We start from the raw sequence: 20,178 nt of genomic DNA, 5'->3' as shown, positions 1-20,178 counted from the left end.
GAGGATTGGAGAGACTTCTCCAGCAGAGGACATTTCAAATCCCGTTCTTTGCACAAACCCCCAGATGCCACCTGAACGGAAGATCTCCAATGGGGTAGTTCAGGATAATTCCCTCAGCCCATCCAAAGTGAGGCAATTTGTGAACACTGTTCGTATGCAGGAGCAGACCAAAGGTCTGGGACTCTCAGAGACAACAGGTTTGGTAAGAGACTAAATGCTTCAAAATGGGTTTAAAGATTGTATCCATAAATGTCTGGAGCATTAAATCTACTACGCGATGTGTTGCGACCTTGGACTACCTTGCCAAGGTCAAAGATGACCTGTTGTTTCTGCAGGAGTGTGCGATACCGCAACTCAGCTCCTACAGGCAATGGTCACGATGGTGGTCCCATGGGCCATCGATCTGGTCGAGAGGAAATGACTCTCGTTCCTCCGGCCTGGGGATTCTGCTGCGGGGAGGCAATTTCACCATCTCCAAGGTTAAGGAGGTGGTGGGCGGGCGCCTCCTCGTAGCAGACGTAATGTACAAGAATGCTCCACTCCAGTTCATTAAAGTGTACGCCCCGGCACAAAAGGCCGAACGGCTGACGGTTTTTCAGCAGGTCCCACTGCTGCTGGTGACCTCCAGGCTGCTCATTCTGGGCGGTGACTTCAACTGCATCATCAAAGCGGCTGGACGATCTGGCAGGGCCAGCAGCAGATTGGACGCTATGTCCAGATCCCTGATGGAAACAGTTAAGGATGCCAAGTTGCACGACGTCTTCAGCAACCCTGCAGATGGAGCGCAGCGTAGATGCACCTGGTCGCGGCCAGACGGGTCCATCCGTTCCAGGATAGACTTCCTGTTTGTGTCCCGTGCGTTCGCAGTCAGATCCACCGACGTCAAGGTGTTTTTCTCTGACCACTGCCTCCTACTGGCTGACTGTCACTTAGAGGAAGACCAGAGGGTGGGTAAGGGGACATGGAAGCTAGACGTGCAACTACTGACCCCAGAGAACATTGAGGAGCTCAAGAGGGATTACAAAGGATGAAGAACCGTGAAACCCCTCTTTGAGTTCCTGACACACTGGTGGGAAACGGTCAAGGGAAACATCAAGAGGTTTTTCATCCTCAAAGGCACACAGAAAGCTAGAAAGGAACAGAGGGAAATGTCCCAACTCCAGAAAAACATGCAGAATCTGCTCCGGCTGCAGTCGATATCAAGGAAGAACTCCAAGAGGTGAAGCACCAGCAAGCCTTGCTCTTTGCCTCGGAGGCCTCCTGGATCATCTTCTATTCCAGAGTCCGCTCCGTGGAGCAGGATGAGACGTACTCATGTTTCTTCTTCCAAAAGGTACACAGAGAGAGCTCTGTGATCAGCAGCCTGAAGGAAGAAGACTGCTCAGTTCAGTAAAGTCATCGCAATCTGACATTTTGAGGATCAGCAAATCCTTTTATGCCGGATTGTATGACATGAGGCCCACAGACAGCTTCCCAGTCTTTCCTGTCCTCTATCACGGAGGTCTTAGACGACAGTACACGGGAAAGCCTAGACAAACTGCTAACTCCTGACGAACTGACTAAGGCCCTTGAGCCCTTCGAGAAGAGTAAAACTCATGGAAGCAACGGCTTTCCGGCGGAGTTCTATTCGGCTCTATGGGACTGGATTGGCCCAGACATGCTAGAAGTGTATGAGAGTATGCTTCTGGCCAGCAGCATGTCAGAATCCATGAGGAAAGGCATCATCACCCTCATCTACAAGCACAAGGGGGAAAGGGAGGAAATTAGAAATTGGTGAGCCATTTCACTGTTGAATGTGGACTATAAGATTCTGTCCAAGGTCATCGCCAATTGGGTCAAGTCCGCTCTGGAATTGGTGATCCACCCTGACTAGACCTGCACTGTGCCGGGCAGGAAGATCTCTGACAGCCTCGCGCTGCTCAGGGATATGATTGCCTATGTGCAGGACAGGGGTGTGGACACCTGTCTCATCAGCCTGGATCAGGAGAAGGCCTTTGACAGAATATCGCACACCGACATGGTGGATGTGCTCTCCAAAATGGGGTTTGGGGAGGGAATTTGCAATTGGATCTAACTGCTCTACACTAACATCAGTAGTGCAGTCTCAATCAATGGGTGGAAATCAAATAGCATTGCTATTAAATCTGGAGTCAGGCAGGGCTGCCCTCTCTCCCCTGTCCTTTTTCTGTGTTGCATAGAACCCTTTGCTGAGTCCATCAGGAAGGATCCAGGCATAAGAGGAGTGACGATCCCAGGCAATGGAGGCACTCAGGTCAAAGCCTCCCTGTACATGGACGATGTCACCATCTTCTGCTCGGATCCGCTGTCAGTGCGCAGACTGATCCATATCTGCGACCAGTTCGAACTGGCCTCGGGAGCCAAAGTAAATTGTGGGAAGAGCGAGACCATGTTCTTTGAGAACTGGGCTGACCGATCCTTTGTTCCCTTCACCGTTAGGGCTGACGGCCTGAAGGTGCTGGGGATATGGTTCAGAGGGACCAGGGCATGTGTTAGAAACTGGAAGGAGCGAGTGTCTATGGTGAAAAGAAAACTGGGCATGTGGGAGCGAGCTCCCTCTCCATTGCGGGTAAGAAACTGGTCATCAGGTGTGAGGCACTCTCGCTGTTGTTGTATGTGGTGCAGGTCTGGCCCATTCCTCACTCCTGCGCGATGGCGATCACCCGAGCCATCTTTTGCTTTATCTGGAGGTCGAAAATGGATCATGTCCACAGGGACGCGATGTACAAGCCTCCAGATAAGGGGGGAAAAACGTGCCTAACATCGCCCACATCCTAATGGCCACCTTTGTGTGCGGCTGCATCAAGCTGTGCATAGGCCCTTGGTACGCAAACACCAAGGGTCACTATGTGCTGAGGTTCTACCTGTCCCCAGTGTTGCGAAGGATGGGTCTGGCCACTCTGCTGCGGAACGCTCCAAGTAGTTGGACCGTGCCGCACCACCTGTCCCAGGTGGAAAAATTTATGCAGAGAAACACCTTTGACCACAAGTCCATTAGGCAGTGGTCAGCACGTAACGTCTTAGAGGCCCTGCAGGAAAAGGAGAGGGTGGATCCTGTCGGATGGTTCCCTGAGCAGACTGTCAAAGTCATTTGGCAGAATGCCTCATCGCCAGAACTTTCCAACAAGCACCAAGACTTAGCTTGGCTGGTGGTGAAAAAGGCCCTCCCCCTCAGATCCTTCCAACACACCAGGAGTCTCACTCCCTCTGCACGTTGCCCTCGAGGTGGCTATGGTGGGGACGAGACCGTTGTTCACCTCCTTGTGGATTTTGCCTTTGGAAAGAAGGTCTGGAGAGAGATGCAGTAGTTTCTGTCGAGGTTCATCCCGAGCAGTTCTGTGACACAGGACTCTGTGCCCTATGGGCTGTTCCCAGGGACACACACCGAGACAAACATCAACTGCAGCTGGAGGATCATCAACTCGGTGAAAGACGCTCTTTGGTCTGGTTGAAACTTGTTGGTCTTCCAGCGCAAAGAGTTGTCCCCAACCAAGTATTGCAGACTGGCACATTCCAAAGTCCAGGACTACGTGCTGAGGGACGCACTAAAGCTTGGGGCAGCCGCCGCAAAGGCGCAATGGGGAAAGGTCACTGTCTAAGACCTTTCTGCCACAGTGCACCGAGGGGCTGGGAACTGTTGAGAGCCCCTCGGGCTGTACAGCTCAAAATGAATGTATACATTGAATACTAATTGTATTATAATTGTATTGAAGCACCTCAGAGTGCAACATGATGTATGTTGATAACTCCAATACCATTGTCTGATTGTCTGCATTGACCAGATTGAACTGATTGTAATATTCATTGATTGTATTGATGCACCTGTGATTCATGTGTAAAAGTTGAATCTGATTGTACTTTTGTGATGGTGATTTTGAAATGTTTTGGAATGTTCTTCCAGATATTTTATGAATAAAGTATATTTTTCAAAAAAAAAAATTCTGGGAGAAGTCGCTGCAGACACAGTGACTCAGGAGGGAATCGATGAGAAGGACTCTTGCACTCAACAGGAGGAAGAGCATCCAACAGAGGGCGCTGGTGAGAAGTGACTGAAGCATTCTGGGCGAATTCACCGCAGACACCGTGATACAGGAGGGAATTGAGGAGAAGGACTCTTGCACTCAACAGGAGGAAGAGCATCCAACAGAGGGTGCTGGTGAGAAGTGACTGAAGCAGAAGGGAGAAGTTGCCGCAGATACCGCGACTCAGGAGGGAATTGAGGAGGACCCACTGTCAAAGAATGGAATAGACCCAAACATTACAATGCCGTAGTGCTTCCATCCCTCCCTCCTCCTCAAACCTAAAAAAAAGAGAGGAAGAGGCAGTGCTTTCAGGAGTGCACCAGACCTGTGAGAGACACTCTTCTGAAAGTTGGTTTTAAAGAAAAAGCAGCTGATTGGTGAGTAAATCCTAGGAGCAGACTTGGAGGGAGGAGCACCGGAGCAGTGAGTATAAATCTAGCTTACCTCGGGGACTCGTGGCCTTGTCTCCAGGAAGCAGACTCGGAGGGAGGAGCACCGGAGCAGTGACCTTGGGGCACAGAGTAACTGAAGCCAAAACTGAAAAAAAATGATATCACAGGAAAGCTGTGACCTGATTGGTTGATAGGAAATCTGCACCAAATTTGAAAAAAAAACACTGCAAAGCTAATTAATAAATTAATTATCTAAGTCGAGATGGCTGGGCAGTGATGTGCTGTAGCTGTATGATGTGGCAGCTGGCAGATCCCATTGTAAGCCACAATGACCACATCTGCAGCAAATGTTGGTTGCTGGAGGAACTCCGGCTCAGAATTGATGGGTGGGAGTCCGAGCTCCGGTCGCTGCGGCACATCTGGGAGGGGGAGAGTTACCTGGTTGCTTTGTTTCAGGAGGCGGTCGCACCCAGTAGATTAAGTACCTCAAATTCGGTCAGTGGTCAGGTTCAGCAGGGTGTGACTGCAAATGAGGCAGGTAGAGGGATCCTGTGTTCAGGAACAGAGGAGCCTCAGTTCTTGACCTTGTCCAACAGGTACGAGGTACTTGCTCCCTGTATGGATGAGGAACAGGGCTGTAGGGAGGATGAGCCAGCTGACCACGGCACTGTGGCACAGGAGGTCATTCAAGAGGGGGAAGCAAAAAGACAAGTGGTAGTTGTAGGGGATTCTATAATTAGGGGAATTGATAGCTTCCTTTGTAAGCAGGATCGAGAGACCGCATGGTATGTTGCCTGCCCGGTGCCAGGGTGAGGGACATCTCTGACCGGCTTGAAAGGATATTGGAGAGGGAGGGGGGGCATCCAGTTATTATGGTCCACGTCGGGACAAATAACATAGGTAAGACTAGGAAAGAGGATCTGTTTGGGGATTATCAGGAACTAGGAACTAAATTAAAGAACAGGTCCTCTAGGGTTATAATCCCCGGATTACTACCCGAGCCACGTGCAAATTGGCATAGGGATGCCAGAATAAGGGAAGTAAACACGTGGCTAAAGGAGTGGTGCGGAAAAGAGGGGTTCCATTTTGTGGGGCACTGGCATCAGTATTGGAAAAGGAGGGATCTGTACCGTTGGGACAGTCTCCACCTGAACCGATCTGGGACCAATGTTCTAGCGAAAAGGGTAAATAGGGTGGTCAACAGGACTTTAAACTAGAAAGTGGGGGGGAAGGGAAGGGTAAAACTCCAAGAATTATGACTAATGGGAAACAAAGCAGCAGGTTAGCGTATGGGAGTGGGGGGGTGGGGGGGTGGATTCAACTTCATGGAAAATTATGAAAAAACTGAAAAGAAAGGAGAGCCCAGGAGAGGCTATTAAATTCTCCAGAACACAAAATAGGACAGGAGTGTTTGGAAAGGGCTAGGAATCTAACTTCAAGCACATCAGATAAAGGGATGACAATGAGAAAGGGGATGGGAAATACAGGACTGAAAGTGTTGTATCTGAATGCATGCAGTATACGAAATAAGGTCAATGAGCTTGTGGCTCAGATTGAAATTGGCAGCTATGATGTGGTAGACATTACGGAGACATGGCTGCAAGGGGATCAGGACTGGGAGCTAAATATCCAAGGATATACATTATATCGAAAAGATAGGCGGGTTGGCAGAGGGGATGGGGTTGCTTTGTTAGTAAGAAATGAAATTAAATCGATAGCAAGAAAAAATGTCGGGTCAGATGATGTAGAATCTGGGTGGGTAAGGTTGAGGAATCGTAAAGGTAAAAAAATCATAATGGGAGTTATGTACAAGCCTCCGAACAGTAGTCAGGATGTGGGGCACAAGATACACCAGGAGATAGAAAAAGCGTGTAAGAAAGGCCAGGTTACAGTGATCATGGGGGATTTCAATATGCAGGTAGACTGGGAAAATCAGGTTGGATTTGGATCTCAAGAAAAGGAATTTGTGGAATGTCTACGAGATGGCTTTTTGGAGCAGCTTGTGGTGGAGCCCATTACGGAACAGGCGATTCTAGATTTAGTGATGTGTAATGAGGCAGATTTGATAAGGGAACTTAAGGTGAAGGAACTCTTAGGAGGAAGTGACCATAACATGATAGAATTTACCTTGCAATTTGAGGGGATAAAGCTGGAATCAGATGTAACGGTATTACAGTTGAATAAAGGCAACTACAGAGGCATGAAGGAGGAGCTGGCCAGAATTGACTGGGAGATGAGCCTAGCAGGAAAGACAGTGGAACAGCAATGGCAGGAGTTTCTGGGAGTAATTTGGAAGACACAGCAAAAATTCATCCCCAGGAAGAAGAAGCACACTAAAGGGAGGACAAGGCAACCATGGCTGACAAGGGAAGTCAGGGACAGCATAAAAGCTAAAGAGAAAGCATACAATGCAGCGAAGAGCAGTGGGAAACCCAGGGGATTGGGAAGCCTACAAAGACCAACAGAGGACAACTAAAAAAGAAATGAGGGAGAAGATTGAATATGAGTGTAAACGAGCCAGTAATATAAAAGAAGATTACAAAAGTTTTTTTAGACATATAAAGATTGAGAGAGAGACAAAAGCGGACATTGGGCCGCAGGAAAATGAAGCTGGAGAAGTAGTAGTGGGGTACAAACAAATGGCGGAGGAACTGAATAGGTACTTTGCGTCAGTCTTCACGGTGGAAGACAGGAGTAACATCCCCAAAGTTCAAGAGAGTCAGGGGGCAGAGGTGAGTATGGTGGCCATTACCAAGGAGAAGGTGCTAGAAAAACTGAAAGGTCTAAAGGTGGATAAATCACCTGGACCAGATGGATTACAACCCCAGAGTTCTGAAGGAGATAGCTGAAGAGATAGTGGAGGCGTTAGTGGTGATCTTTCAGGAATCACTGGAGTCAGGGAGGGTTCTAGAGGACTGGAAAATCACTAATGTAACCCCCCTGTTTAAGAAGGGAGTGAGGCAAGAGACGGGAAATTATAGGCCGATTAGCCTGACCTCGGTCGTTGGTAAGATTTTAGAGTCCAGTATTAAGGATGAGATTTCAGAATACTTGGAAGTGCATGATAAAATAGGGCAAAGTCAGCATGGTTTCATCAAGGGGAGGTCATGCCTGACAAATCTGTTAGAATTCTTTGAGGAGGTAACGAGTAGGTTAGACAAAGGAGAGCCAATGGATGTTATCTCCTTGGACTTCCAGAAGGTCTTTGACAAGGTGCTGCACAGGAGGCTGCTCAGTAAGATAAGAGCCCATGGTGTTAGAGGCAAGGTACTAGCATGGATAGAAGATTGGCTGTCTGGCAGGAGGCAGAGAGTGGGGATAAGGGGGTCCTTCTTAGGATGGCGGCCGGTGACTAGTGGAGTTCCGCAGGGGTCAGTGTTGGGACCACAAATTTTCGCTTTATACATTAATGATCTAGATTAAGGAACTGAGGGCATTCTGGCTAAGTTTGCAGATGATACAAAAATATGTGGAGGGACAGGTAGCATTGAGGAGGCTGGGAGGCTGCAGAAGGATTTGGACAGGTTAGGAGAATGGGCAAAGAAGTGGCAGATGGAATACAACGTGGGGAAGTGTGAGGTCATGCACTTCAGTAGGAAGTATAGAGGCATAGACTATTTTCTAAATGGGGAGAGAATTCAGAAATCTGGAGTGCAAAGGGACTTGGGAGTCCTAGTCCAGGATTCTCTTAAGGTTAACTTGCAGGTTGAGTCAGTAGTTAGGAAGGCAAATGCAATGTTGGCATTTATTTCGAGAGGACTAGAATATAAATGCAGGGATGTGCTGCTGAGGCTTTATAAGGCTCTGGTCAGACCACATTTAGAATATTGTGAGCAATTTTATGCCCTAGATCTCAGGAAGGATGTGCTGGCCCTGGAGAGGGTCCAGAGGAGGTTAATGAGAACGATCCCAGGAATGAAAGGCTTAACATATGAGGAACGTTTGAGGACTCTGGGTCTATACTCATTGGAATTTAGAAGGATGAGGGGACATCTGATTGAAACATACAGAACACTGAAAGGCTTGGATAGAGTAGACATGGGGAAAATGTTTCCATTAGTAGGAGAGACTAGAAACCGAGGGCACAGCCTCAGAGTAAAGGGAAGACCTTTTAGAACAGAGATGAGGAGAAACTTCTTTAGCCAGAGAGTGGTGAATCTATGGAATTCATGGCCACAGAAGGCTGTGAAGGCCAGGTCATTGAGTGAATTTAAGACCGAGATAGATAGGTTCTTGATTGGTAAGGAGATCAAAGGTTATGGGGAGAAGGCAGGAGAATGGGGTTGAAAAACGTATCAGCCATGATTGAATGGCGGAGCAGACTCGATGGGCCGAATGGCCTGATTTCTGCTCCTATGTCTTATGGTCTTATGGTCTCTTACAGATGAATACACTAACACAAAGATTTACTTAAAAACACATGATAATTATAAGTCTACATTCCTGCCAGCAAGTAACTGACATCACCTTGCTCAGAGTGCCACAGAGGAATTGGAAATTAAATTAGAACACAGATTTTCAAGATCCCAGTCTTATCTCTAGGTTTGTTAGGGGTGTAACCTATGCTTGTTACCCAAAATGCTATTTATATAAGGAGTGAGTCTGAGTTTGGATCAGGAGTTCTCACATCTCTGGCCCTGATTAGCCAGCATAGGATGAGTGGAGATATATTTGCTGGGATCAGGCACACCTATCTGAAAAACAGCAGAGGTGAGTCTCCTGGGTGTTGGGAAGTGGTGGAATTCTAGTTTGTACCCTGAAGGACAGGATTTCCAATTTTGTTTTTCAGTGCTGTGTTACAAAGGGGACTGCAGCAACAACTGGAAAATGCTTATTTGGACAGTACTAGTACCCCCTCCATAGCCAGCTACTTGGTGGTCCTTCCAACCAGTTTTCCAGGCATGGGTCCTAATTGTGTCCCAGTGGATTTTTAAAAGAATGTGTTCTCTCAATTTGGCCATCACAAGCAAGGGCAGCAATTATTACTATCTTTAGTCACCCTGAGTAACAGTTTGTTGCAAGCAATTGGCTTGATAGACCACTTCAGGAGACAGTTAAGAATGAGCCATATTAGCATGGGACTGGAGTCACATAAAAGCCAGGACACAGGAGTAGTTTTCTTAAGTTAAAAGCAAAAAACTGCGGATGCTGGAAATCCAAAACAAAAATAAAAATACCTGGAAAAACTCAGCAGGTCTGGCAGCATCTGTGGAGAGCAACACAGTTAATGTTTCAAGTCCATATGACTCTTCAACAGAACTAAGGAAAAATAAAAGAGAGGTGAAATATAAGCTGGTTTAAGGGGGTGGGGGGGGCGGGGTGCGGTGGGACAAGTAGAGCTGGATAGAGGGCCAATGATAGGTGGAGATTGCCAAAAGATGTCATAGACAAAAGGACAAAGAGGTGTTGATGGTGGTGATATTAGCTGAGAAATGTGCTAATAGGTGACATTAAGGGTAGAAAGCAGGACGAGCAAGGTACAGATAGCCCTAGTCGGGGTGGGGTGGGGGGAAGGGATTGAAATAGGCTGAAAGGTAGAGATAAAACAATGGATGGAAATATATTTAAAACTAATTGAAATAGGTGGGAAAGGAAAAATCTATATAAATTATTGGGAAAAAAAGGGGGGGAATTGGAAAGGAGTTGGGATGGAGGAGAGAGTTGAAGTCAATATTCGGTCTGGAAAGCTGTAAAGTGCCTAGTCAGAAGATGAGGTGCTCTTCCTCCAGTTTGTTTTGAGCTTCACTAGAACATTGCAGCAGACCAAGGACGGACATGTGGGCATGAGTGCAGGGTGGAGTGTTGAAATGGCTGGTGGGGTAATAAGTGAGGACAAGGGGGACCCTATCATGGTTCTGGGAGGGAGAGGAAGGTGTGAGGGCAGATGCACGGGATATAGGCCGGACAGGGTTGAGGGCCCTGTCAACCACCGTGGGTAGAAAACCTCGGTTAAGGAAGAAGGAAGACATGTCAGAGGAACTGTTTTTGAAAGTGGCATCATTAGAACAGATGTGACAGAGGCAAAGGAACTGAGAGAATGGGATGGAGTCCTTACAGGAAGCGGGGTGTGAGGAGCTGTAGTCAAGGTAGCTGTGGGAGTCGGTAGGCTTGTAATGGATATTGGTGGACAGTCTATCACCAGAAATTGAGACAGCGAGGTCAAGGAAGGGAAGGGAAGTGTCAGAGATGGACCATGTGAAAATGATGGAGGGGTGGAAATTGCAAGCAAAATTAATAAATTTTTCCAGGTCCAGACGAGAGCACGAAGCAGCACCAAAGCAATCATCGATGTACTGGAGAAAGCGTTGTGGAAGGGAGCCGGAGTAGGACTGGAACAAGGAATGTTCCACATACCCCATAAAGAGACAGGCATAACTGGGGCCCATCCGGGTCCCCATAGCCACACCTTTTATTTGGAGGAAGTGATAGGAGTTTAAGGAGAAATTCCTGTGTGAGAACAAGTTCAGCCAGATGGAGGAGAGTAGTGGTGGATGGGGATTGCTTGGGCCTCTGTTCGAGGAAGAAGCGGAGAGCCATCAGACTATCCTGGTGGGGGAAGGAGGTGTAGAGGGATTGGACGTCTATGGTGAAGAGGAGGTGGTTGGGCCAGGGAACTGGAAATTGTTGGTATGATGTAGGGTGTCAGAGGAATCAAGGATGCATGTGGAAGGGACTGGACAAGGGGAGAGAGAATGGAGTCAAGATAGCAAGAAATGAGTTCCGTGGGACGGGAACAGGCTGACATGATCGGTCTGCCGGGACAGTCCTGTTTGTGGATTTTGGGTAGGAGGTAGAAGCGGGCTGTCCGAGGTTGGGAGGCTTTGAGTTGAAAGCTGTGGAAAGAAGATCTCCAGAGTAGATGAGGTCAGTAACAGGCCTGGAAACAATGGCTTGATGTTCAGTGGTTGGGTCATGATCTGGGGGAGATAGGAGGAAGTGTCTGCGAGTTGACACTCAGCCTCTGCTGTTAATGACCTCATCTCCTCTGGAGATCTTCCTTTCACAGCTTCCAACCTCATAGCCTCCCAACCTCGGACGGCCCGCTTCTACCTCCTACCCAAAATCCACAAACAGGACTGTCCCGGCAGACCGATCATGTCAGCCTGTTCCCGCCCCATGGAACTCAATTCTTGCTATCTTGACTCCATTCTCTCTCCCCTTGTCCAGTCTCTTCCCACCTATATCCGTGATTCCTCTGACACCCTACATCATATTAACAATTTCCAGTTCCCTGGCCCCAACCGCCTCTTCACCATGGATGTCCAATCCCTCTACACCTCCTTCCCCCCACCGGGATGGTCTGATGGCTCTCCGCTTCTTCCTCGAACAGAGGCCCGAACAATCCCCATTCACCACTACTCTCCTCCATCTGGCTGAACTTGTTCTCATACTGAACGATTTCTCCTTAAACTCCTCTCACTTCCTCCAAATAAAAGGTGTGGCTATGGGTACCTGCATGGGCCCCAGTTATGCCTGTCTCTTCATGGGGTATGTGGAACATTCGTTGTTCCAGTCCTGCTCCGGCCCCCTCCCACAACTCTTTCTCCAGTACATCGATGATTGCTTTGGTGCTGCTTCATGCTCTCGTCTGGACCTGGAAAAATTTATTAATTTTGCTTCCAATTTCCACCCCTTCATCATTTTCACATGGCCCATCTCTGACACTTCCCTTCCCTTCCTTGACCTCGCTGTCTCAATTTCTGTTGATAAACTGTCCACCAATATTCATTACAAGCCTACCGACTCCCACAGCTACCTCGACTACAGCTCCTCACACCCCGCTTCCTGTAAGGACTCCATCCCATTCTCTCAGTTCCTTTGCCTCCGTCACATCTGTTCTGATGGTGCCACTTTCAAAAACAGTTCCACTGACATGTCCTCCTTCTTCCTTAACCGAGGTTTTCTACCCACGGTGGTTGACAGGGCCCTCAACCTGTCTCCCCTGCATCTGCCCTCACACCTTCCTCTCCCTCCCAGAACCATGATAGGGTCCCCCTTGTTCTCACTTATCACCCCACCAGCCTCCGCATTCAAAGGATCATCCTCCACCATTTCTGCCAACTCCAGCGTGATGCCACCACCACACACATCTTCTCTTCACACCCCCGGCAGCATTCTGCAAGGATCGTTCCCTCCGGGACACCCTGGTCCACTCCTCCATCACCTCTTACACCTCAACCTCCTCCCACGGCACCTTCCCATGCAACCGCAGAAGGTGCAACGCTTGCCCCTTTACTTCCCCTCTCCTCACCGTCCAAGGGCCCAAACACTCCTTTCAAGTAAAGCAGCATTTCACTTGCACTTCCCTCAATTTAGTCTACCGCATTCATTGCTCCCAATGCGGTTTCCTCTACAATGGAGAGACCAAATGCAGACTAGGTGACCTCATTGCAGAACACCTTCAGTCTGTCCCCAAGCAGACCTCCCTGTCGCTTGCCATTTCAACACTCCACCCTGCACTCATGCCCATATGTCCGTCCTTGGCCTGCTGCATTGTTCCAGTGAAGCTCAATGCAAACTGGAGGAACAGCACCTCATCTTCCGACTAGGCACTTTACAGCCTTCCGGACCGAATATTGACTTCAACTCTCTCCTCCATCCCCACCCCCTTTCCGATTCCCCCCTTTTTTCCAATAATTTTTATAGATTTTTCTTTTCCCACCTATTTCCATTATTTTTAAATGTATTTCCATCCATTGTTTTATCTCTACCTTTTAGCCTATTCTGATCCCTTCCCCCCACCCCACCCCCACTTGGGCTATCTGTACCTTCCCCGTCCTGCTTTCTACCCTTAATGTTGCCTATTAGCACATTTCTTAGTTAATATCACCACCGTCAACACCTCTTTGTCCTTTTGACATCTTTTGGCAACCTCCGCCTATCACTGGCCCTCTATCCAGCTCTACTTGTCCCAACCCCCTTAAACCAGCTTATATTTCACCTCTCTTTTATTTTCCCTTAGTTCTGTTGAAGAGTCATACTGAGTTGAAACACTAACTGTGTTGCTCTCTACAGATGCTGCCACACCACGTATTTTTATTTTTGTTGTGGCAGATTTTCTTCCCTGTAGGACGCTAATGAACTAGTTAAGTTTTAATAACAGACCAACAGCTCCATTTTTATTTTCATTTTTATTTAAAGCTGATTTCAAATTCACATGATGACATTTGAACTCATGTTCTGCAGGATTATTAGCCAGGGCCTCTGGATTACTGGTTCAATAACATAAACAGCATGTCCCAGTTATTGATAGGACATCCACCATTGCCTTGATAATGAAGAAATCTCACTTTTGTGAATTGAACTTTAACAAAGTCAGTGACAGAAGCCCTTTGACAATGCAATTCAGCACTTAGTGTATAAGACACCATGTCACAGATTTTCAGTCTTAGTCAAGTGTCTTCAACAAAAAGTGTTACATGGGTGATCTTATTTGTCCATTCTTCGAGGTCTCCTCCATCATGGATGCCTGTGTCCCAGTGAATTCAGTCCACATTACATGACATTAAAGATTGTCTGACTGCATTGGAAATAGCTCAGGTTAGGGACAATATGCTGGCTGTAATACTATAGTCCTGTGCACCAGTGTTAGCTGATTCCAGAGCTAATCTGGTAGAAATGACTTAGGTAGGAAAGGGGATGAGGTCCTGAAAGCAGATTTCAGGGGGCTAGGAAGGAGATTGAAAAGCAGGACCTCTGAAGCAGTAATCTCAGAATTATTCCCAGTCCCATGTGCAAGTGAATATAGAAACAGGAGAATTAAGTGATTAAACACATGGCTGGAAAGCTGGTGTAGGAGGGAGGGCATCAGATTTCTGAGGCATTGGGACAGTTCTGGAGAAAGTGGGATCTGCTTAAGCCGGATGGTCTACACCTGAACAGGACTGTGACGAATATCCTCGCAGGGCAATTTGCTAGTGCTGTTGGTGGGGGTGGGGTTTAACCTAGATTGGCAGGGGAATGGGAACCTGAGAGCAAATTCAGAGCAGGGAATTTGAGATAGAACATTATTGAGTGACTCTGAAAGACAGAAGGAGCACGTGTTACAAAGTGTACAGCACAAGAATTTGGCACTGTTATAAGGTATGTATATAAACGCAAAGAGTATAGCAAATAAAACCGTTAAGCTGAGGGAACAGATAGACACATATCATCGCTATAATGGAAACTTGGTTTAAAGAGGGGCAAAAATGGCAGCTCAGTATCCCTGGATATAGAGTTTTCAGGCAGGATAGAGAGAGGAATTGTAGTGATTGTAGGTATAACCTTTCCTACTGCCTTTAGGGGTCACTTGATTTTTCTGACGAATGAGCCCAAAGCGCGGGTAATCCTGGGGAGTGGAGCTTTCTAGTGGTGGGCTTGGTTCAAGCTTCTAAAAGAGCTCTGTAATAAAATTATCTGTTTCAAGTTGGAAACCTGTCCATACATCAAGTTCATTACAGGAATAAAAAAGGTGGGGTGTAGCATTATTCATTAAAGAATCAATTACAGCTGTGGGGAGAGATGATATACAAAATTAATCATCAAATGAGGCCATATGGGTTAAGCTTAGAAATAAAAAAGGGCAGCCACATTGCTCGGAGAGTACTATAGACCCGCAATTAGTGGAAGGGCAAATACATAGGCAAATTTCTGAGTGAAAAAATAGGGCAGTAATAGTTGGAGACTTCAGCTACCATAATATCAGCTGGGATATGAACAGAGGGAATAAAGGTCTTGAACTGCATTCAAGAGAACTAACTACTTTAGCCAGCATGCAACAAGCCAAATGAGAGGGGGTGCAATTCTAGATTTAGCCTTAGGCAATGAAGCTGGGCAAGTGGATGAAGGAGCAGTGGAGGACCATTTTGGAGATAGTGACCATAATCCAGTTAGATTTAGCATCATTATGGAAAAGGAAAAAGATAGAACAGGAGTAAAAGTTCTAAATTGGCGGAAGACAAATTTTATAAAACTGTGAGGTGAACTGGTGAAAATGGATTGGATACAGCTACTAGAAGGGAAAACAGTGTGAACTCAGTGGGAGGTTTTGAAAAGCAAGATTCTACAGGTACAATGTAGACATATCCCCACAAAGAAAAAGGGTGGCACTGCCAAATCTAGAGTCCTCTGAAAAAGCAGAAAAAGAAAGCTTATGGCAGTCACAAAAAAGCTTAATCCTGTAGAAAACCTGAAGGAGTATAGAATGTACAGGGGGTGTCATGCAGCTATTAATGTATATAATGTTATTGGAAATTATTTTTTTAAATAGAGGTTTAGTCTGTGGGTGTGCTTGTGTATGCTTTAATTGGATTAAAGCCAGCTAATCTGGGTGTTTTGATGTGTAGTAGTTTTGAGATGTGAACACAGAGTTAGAGGATATTTGCAATTTGTTGAATACAGCATTCAAGAAAGGGAGTGAAATCTGGCACCTAGCTAGGAGACACCAGTGTTTATATTACTCATAAAATTGGTATTATTAAAGGGGTTTTATTGTTAGAAGAGGTGAAGTTCAAAGGGCCTGATTTACATTCAAAGAGAAGTGCTGGGTGTAACAGAAAGCAGTTTTGTGTGTGCACAGCAGATGCATATAACATCAAAACAGCTGTAAGCCTACAACTGTCTTCCATGGAACCAAAGTGAAAGGAAACTAATTTTGAATTTGTAAGGTGAAACTGGGTACCAGACCTCCCTGTCGCTTGCCATTTCAACACGACACCCTGCTCTCATGCCCACATATCCGTCCTTGGCCTGCTGCATTATTCCAGTGAAGCTCAACGCAGACTGGAGGAACATCAGCTCATCTTCCAACTAGGCACTTTACAGCCTTCTGGACTGAATATTGAGTTCAACAATTTTAGATCGTGAACTCTCTCCTCCATCCCCACCCCCTTTCCGATTTTCCCCCTCTTTTTTGTTTTTTCCAATAATTTATATAGGTTTTTCTTCTCCCACCAACTTCCATTATTTTTAAGTGTATTTCCATCCATTGTTTTATCTCTACCTTTTAGCCTATTTCGATCCCTTCCCCCCACCCCACCCCCACTAGGGCTATCTGTACCTTGCTCATCCTACTTTCTACCCTTAATTAGCACATTCCTTTATATAATATCACCATCTTCAACACCTCTTTGTCCTTTTGTCTGTGACATCTTTTGGTTATCTCCACCTATCACTGGCATTCTATCCAGCTCTTATTGTCCCTCCCCCCCCCCCCTCAAACCAGCTTATATTCCACCTCTCTTCTATTTTCACTTAGTTCTAGTGAAGAGTCATTCGGACTCGAAACGTTAAGTGTTCCTCTCTGCAGATGCTGCCAGACCTGCTGAGTTTTTCCAGGTATTTTTGTTTTTGTTTTGTAATATTTCCAAGTTTGCTGATGACACAAAGCTTTGTGGGAATGTAAGTGTTGAGGAGGGTGTTAAGAGGATAGGCTTCAAGGCATTTTAGACAGGTTGAGGTGAGTGGGCAATACATGGCAGCTGCAGTGTAACATGGATAAGTGTGAAGTTGTCCACTTTGCCACTCTGTTTTTCCCACCAGAGTATTATTTAAATAGTGATAGGTTGGGAAATATTGATGTACAAAGGGACCTGGGTGCCCTTGTACACCAATCACTGAAAGCAAGCATGCAGGTGCAGCAAGCAGTTAAGAGGGCAAATGGTATGTTGGCCTTCATTGTGAGAGGACTTGAGTGTAGGAGCAAGGATGTCTGTACAGGGCCTTGGTGAGACAACACCTGGGGCAGAATTTTGCCCTTAATGGGTGGGCAGGCCCGACCAACTCGGCGGCAGGCGGGCAGCCAATTGCCGCCGCCGAAACGGGCCACGCCGTTACTTTCTGCAGGCGGGCCAATTAAGGCCTGCCCAGCGGGTTTGCGACTCTCGTATACAATGGGAAAATAGTCACAGAGGCGGGCGTGCTCAGACCGCCGGTTCCAATGGGGAACCGGCAGTCTGTATAAAGAGTGGCCAGGCAGCCTGCTTGAGGCAGTGCACCATGGCCACTCGGGGAGAGAGAGAGGCAGCTGTGGTTGGACAGGAGCATGAGCAGGAGGAGGGGTGTAGGCCGCAGGAGAGGCCAGCGGGGGGGGGGGGGGGGGGGGGGGGGCGGGGGGGAAAGGGGGACAGGGGGGGGGCACTGTGCTCCTCGCTTCTCCGATGCATGCATTGCTGTCCTCCAAGAGGTGTCCAGCCGTTGGGATATATTGTATCCGGACGATGGGAGGAGGAGGGTTCCTCATGTCACCAGGCAGGCGTGGGAGAAGGTTGGTGACACTGTAAGCGCCCATGACGATGTGCAGCGCACAGGCACGCAGTGCCACAAGAGATTCAATGATTTGCTGCGCTCTGGAAGGGTGAGTACCATGTCAGCCTTGGCCATTTGACCCAGTAGATAGCCTTAACCTTTGAGCCCCCACCCTCCATGTCTTACTGTCATTACTGCATTGGGCATTTGGCGCGCGCTGGGTGGGCAAATGGGTACTGATCATGCTTGCATCAGCCTTAGTGGTTGAGGAGAAGAAGGGTTCTCCCTGCAGCATATGTTGGTGTTTGTCACATTTGAGTAGTCTGGGGGCAACCTGCAGGGGAGGTCGCTAGACACATACTCAGAACTCCAACTCATGTCATATTTATGGTGATGAGATGGTGGAAGGGGAGCCTCAAGGTGTGATGACCAAGTGCCGCACCGCACCTAGTTGCACCTCCTTGCCATGGGCCCTAAGACCTGTGTTATTCAAAGTGATGGACGCCGAATGTGTCCAAGGTGGCCATTGGGGGAGGGGGTAGGGAGCAGCCGTACTATCTTCTGGGGACAGATCACCAGGAGTGGGGACAGGAGCCGCTGGAGGCCTCAGATGTGCCACTGAGGTTGGAGTGGGCGTGCGCGTGCAGAATACATGTGTGTGCAGAATACTTGAGCGATCAGCCCCAATAAATCCTCTTCTCTGTTCTGCAGGCAAAAACTGAACACAATCAGCGGGAGCGCCAGAGGACTGGTGGTGGGCATGCCCTGCTCCAGCGCCTCACGATCTTTGAGGAGCAGGCCATGGAGATGGGGAGGAGGCAGGCGGCCACGGCTGCAGGTGGCGGCGAGGCTGGGGTGCAGCGGGCAGGTATTTGAGGCCCACAGTCCCATCAACTCTGTCTCCCCACCATCCAAACCACTGATGGCTGCTGCAATCGTTAATGCTGCAACATTGCTCATTCACAGACTGATACACTCTGACGTGTGGGTCTACACAAAGGTCCCTCGTCCCCTTGAGGAATTGTGTCCCCACCTCCTTCCAAAGTCACCTTACCCCATTTGTGACCAGCCATGGCATCGCTGCTGCACAGCCAAAGACTTATTGCATTTTAGTGGGGTTGGACCCTCCACCACCCTTTCAGCCAGTGCACCCCATATTACTCTGTCCAAAAGCACCTCAGCTGTGAACCTCATGGCACTCAACGTAAATAAATGCCACCACGTTACTCATCCCTGTGCCAAGGGGAAATGTTGCCTTCTGCCCACCTGGTCTATGCCCCTCCTAACGGTATGAAGGTCAATAATGTGACCTCTCAATCTCCTAAGATCCATGGCAAATGTCGCAAGTGTTTATGATGTTTCCTCAGCACCGTAACTATCCAGGCCAGCATGCTTCCAGGTCAGGTACCTCTGCACTTTCCCCACTCCAGTGACACACAACATGCCATGTGGCATTCCTGAGGCCATCTGACTAGCCTAGCTGTTTGCGCATCTAAAGTTTGGGCCTCCTCTTGACTCTTTTCCACCCTACCAATGTTCATCTCCTTAGGGTCTTGAAGGGTGAGCAACTTATGAGGCTGGGGGCGGAAGGGATGAAAGGTGTTACTGACTGAACGCTAACTGATGCACTGTCCTTGTTGTTAATTTCAGCATCACCATCGCATGGCTGTGCCCAACAAGTCCGCAGCCTCCCCTCCACACCTGGGGACCAAGACATGCAACTTGCGGCACATCATTTCAGCCAGCCAGGCACCAGCACAGACACAAACACCTCGGTGGGAAATTTACCATCGGCTAGTGTCCCGCGTCACAGTGGAGAGGGCACTTCACAATCACTGGAGGAGATGTTAGGGACAGAGAGTGCCGATGCCGTCAGCCACTGGAGGGCTGCAGGGCACAAGGTACATGCTGAGTCCGGCATTGATGACGTGACTCTGGAGTTGTCCCCAATGCAGCAGCTGCAGGACAAGTGACAGGAACTGCATTTGCATCTGGCAGGGTTGCATGAGGGTATGCTTCAGTTGGTCTCTGTGATGCAGGAGTCCAGGCAGAGTGCACGTGAAGGCATGAACCTCAGGACAGAGCTTCACGCTTCCTCCACTGAGAGATTGGCGACTCTCATGGAGAGGGGGTTCGATCGGCTGGAGAATCTTCTGATTGGGTTACGCTCTGACCTGCAAGCCCTCACCGCGGTACTGGCCACGAGTGGTCATTCACAAGGTGAGAGATGTTGTGGGCACCAAGCATCAGTGCTTAGTGCCCATGCATCTGCGGTGAGCAGGGAGGTCCAATGTGACCTCACGTTGGCGCAGCAGCTGCTTGTCGTCGCTGTGAGCTCATCTCAGGGCGCTCCGGATGAGGGCAGCAGCTCCTCCGCCCCTTTGCCAGTCAACGTTGCTTCCATTGAGGCTGCGACAACTGGGAGGTGCCAGTTCTGGAACTGGCCACTCCCTCCCAGGTGGGGCCATCACAAGCTCCACGGGCCAGAGGACGCCCACCAAGGTCATTGAGGTCAACAG

At 48.2% G+C, this 20,178-nt stretch overlaps 1 protein-coding gene across 1 annotated transcript in view; it reads right to left on the bottom strand.

The window, feature by feature from the left end:
• LOC121281424 (solute carrier family 22 member 4-like) overlaps positions 1–20,178 on the bottom strand; it is a 77,541-nt gene that overhangs the window by 49,115 nt on the left and 8,248 nt on the right. The window lies entirely within an intron of this gene.

This window comes from Carcharodon carcharias, chromosome 8 (genome assembly GCF_017639515.1).
Source record: "Carcharodon carcharias isolate sCarCar2 chromosome 8, sCarCar2.pri, whole genome shotgun sequence".
In the NCBI taxonomy this organism is placed as follows: Eukaryota; Metazoa; Chordata; class Chondrichthyes; order Lamniformes; family Lamnidae; genus Carcharodon; species Carcharodon carcharias.
The sequence above is the reverse complement of the archived record's forward strand: the minus strand, read 5'-3'. Positions and strand labels throughout refer to the sequence as shown.